General features: G+C 42.9%; 1 pseudogene; it reads left to right on the forward strand.

Moving 5' to 3' along the window:
• Positions 1–2,131: 2,131 nt before the first annotated feature.
• On the forward strand, positions 2,132–3,033 carry LOC101084768 (annotated as a pseudogene).
• The last annotated feature ends 209 nt before the right edge of the window (positions 3,034–3,242 follow it).

Raw genomic sequence — 3,242 nt, forward strand, 5'->3', positions numbered from 1 at the left:
GATCATTTCCCTAGATAGTCACATCCTTCTAACCTTGGCATTCACATCAAGGAGACATTTAGTGTCTCCTTGAAGTGTCCCACCCTGGCCATCCTCTTTAATCCGAACGCCTTTCATTCTGATCTTCCTCTTTTTTCCCATAGCAGGTACTGTCTCCCATCTTACTTCATCATTCTCTTACCAACTGCATTTATCTTTATTGTCTACCTCTATGCCCTTGAGTGTAAGTTTCAAGAGGTACATATTTTTGTTTCTTTTGGTCGCTGTTTTATTCTAAGCATCTGGGACAGTACATAACACATATTAGAATTTAATAAATATTGGTTGAAGTATCAAATAAATGTTTTACCTCATTATTTTTCCTAGAGATAGTCCTAGATCAAACAGTGACAGAAACACGGTGCGTGTGTGTGTGTGTGTGTGTGTGTGTGTGTGTGTGTGTGTGTTGAGGAAAGGGTGCAATTTGGAATTGGGTTCAAATCCCAATCCTGCCAATTTCTAACTGTGTAACCTAAAGTGAGTCACATCAAATGCTTCAATTCCATCATCGTAGATTGGACACAATATATATGTATATACATATATATATTCCAATATGATTAATGATTCCTACATCAAACAGTTGGGAAGAATAATTTTAAAATACGTGAAAGTGTTCTGGTACATTAGAAAACACTAAGACTACTGTAACTGGTAGCATTTTCTGTGTACTGATTTTTTTTCTTTATAGTTCTATTTGTTGTCAACACTCTCTGGTTAACCTGGGAATTTAGTTCACCGGGAAGCCATGGTGTGGAAGAAATGGAATCTGGTTTGGCATTGGGTCTATGGTACGGCTTGTAGAGAGCAACATACAAAGCCCCTTGTCATAAGGGAGGGCTGGGAGGTGCCTGCGGAACAAGGTAACTAACTAGACAATGTCATATTGGTTTTGCTTCCTCTTGTTTTACCTCTGACGTGCACAGCGTGCTTATCTTTATCCTTCTATTTTTTTATAGCACTTTTGATTCACTGGGAATGAACCTAAGCCAACTATCCTCCTTGTGCTTTTTACTTAGCTCCAAATTCAGATGTTCAGTCTAAAGAAATCTTGGCTGAGGTGAAAAATTCCTTTAAACTCATGTGTTCTGAACATTCACTTGCTCAACGAGATTCTTGCCAGCCAAAGGAGAAAGTCATACCGATAAGGAGGAGAAGTGCCAAAGAGCTCCAGACCCAGAGGTAGGATTCTGGTACCAGTTCTCTTCCCATAAAGTTATGAAAACTTCAAATAGTTTGCCCTCTTAAATTAGGAATCTTTGATCTTATTTGTAAGGGGGGGGAAGCTATTTTCACTTTCTCTAAATCTTGAGATTGCCATGCTGACAGTAAAATCCATCTTTGGGTTTAGCGTCTTGGCAGATTCCGTACGTGTGTAGCTCAGGCATAGGGGTTGGGGAGAAGGAAATAGAGGAGTATGGTAGAGGCAACCAGTGTTGAGTGAGCATCCAGATTTGGTCCAGGGATCTCTGGGCTGGATGGTATCTTGCTCTAAAATATAGTTCTTTCTTCCGTAAAACAGAAAAATAACAACCACCCCATTATATGAGGATTAAGCCATGCCATATACATGACATATTCACTACAGGGCTTAGCACATAACAGAAGACCCCAGAATGGCAGTAATTATTGTCATTGAAATGTCACAAATATAATCCCCATTCACCAAAAGAGTCATATTAACCAAAAGAGATGGAGTAGTTAGGAAATTTTTTTATTTTTTTTTTAATGTTTACTTTTGAGAGGGAAACGGAATGTGAGCGGGGGAAAGGCAGAGAGAGAGGGAGACACAGAATCCGAAGCAGGCTCCAGTCTCTGAGCTGGCAGCACAGGGCCTGACACAGGTCTCGAACTCACAAACCATGAGATCACGACCTGAGCTGAAGTCGGATACTTAACCTACTGAGCCACCCAGGCGCCCCAGGAATTATTTTTTTTAAGAAGTGAGTCTTGTATTAGGCCTGAAGGCTGTATAGACTTTTCACAAGTAGAGATGGACACAACTGCATGAGGGGATTGTGCCTTCTGCCATGCTATGGAGCAAAGCTTGTTCCTTTCCCACTCAGCCATGCAGGTTGAATTGACTAAAGCAATGGTTAGGGAGAAGCCTAGACCCCTGTTGGGGGGCGGGAATTTGTGAGACCGTATTACACGCTGCTGAACCAGGCCCCAGACATGCTGCACAGATTTTATGGAAAGAACTCTTCTCATGTCCCTGGGGGATTGGATTCAAATGGAAAGTCAGCAGATGCCATCTATGGACAGAAGGAAATCCATAGGAAAGTGATGTCATAAAATTTTCAACTGCCACACTAAGATGTGCCATGTTGGTGCTCAAACCACTCTGAACGATGGTGTAGTGGTCCAGGTGATGGGGTTGCTTTCTAATAACAACCAGGCTCTGAGGAGATTCATGCAGACATTTGTCCTCGCTCCTGAGGGCTCTGATGCAGATAAGTTCTGCACTCAAAGTGCTATCTTCAGATACCAAGAGGTCTTCTGTGGCTTTGTCACTGGGCCTCAGGAGAAATCTGAGGAAGAGGTAGAGGACCTGAAGAAAGACAGCAGATACCTGAGGTGGCACCTGATGATTCTGGAACTTTTTATGATCGGACTTTCAGCAATGACTTGGAAGAACATTCAGAGGAACCTGTTGCTGAACCAGAGCCTGATCCTGTATCAGAAGCAGAGCAAGAACCTATGTCTAAAATCCAGGAGGAGAAGTACGAGCCAGTATTGGAAGAAATTGCTCCTAAGGATGTTCAGAAGAGTTCTTCCCCAGCACCTACGGACATAGCTCAGACCCTAGAGGAGGACCTGAGGACATTCTCTTGGGCATTTGTGACCAGAAAGATCCTTCCACCCAGTGGAGCTCTTGCAGCGACTGAGATCCCACCTTATGTTGTTAAAGTACCAGCTTCACATCCTCATCTTTGGCCTAAGCCTGAATCTCAGATTCCACCACAGAAGACTCAAAGGGATCAAAGAATGTGAGAACAATGAATAAATAGTCCTCCCCAAAGGGGACAGAGACCAGTCTGTGAGGCTGGTAAGGTGACACCGAACCCCAAAGAACTGCAAGACTCCCTGATGGTCACCAACTTTTCATTGGACATGAAGTGGACAAATCAGGGCTTAAAGATTTTTTTCCCAAGTTATGGGAATGTGCTGGGGCTATGCATTAACAGTGGCAGGAAGTTACC

This window comes from Felis catus, chromosome F1 (assembly GCF_018350175.1).
Source record: "Felis catus isolate Fca126 chromosome F1, F.catus_Fca126_mat1.0, whole genome shotgun sequence".
Lineage (NCBI taxonomy): Eukaryota > Metazoa > Chordata > Mammalia > Carnivora > Felidae > Felis > Felis catus.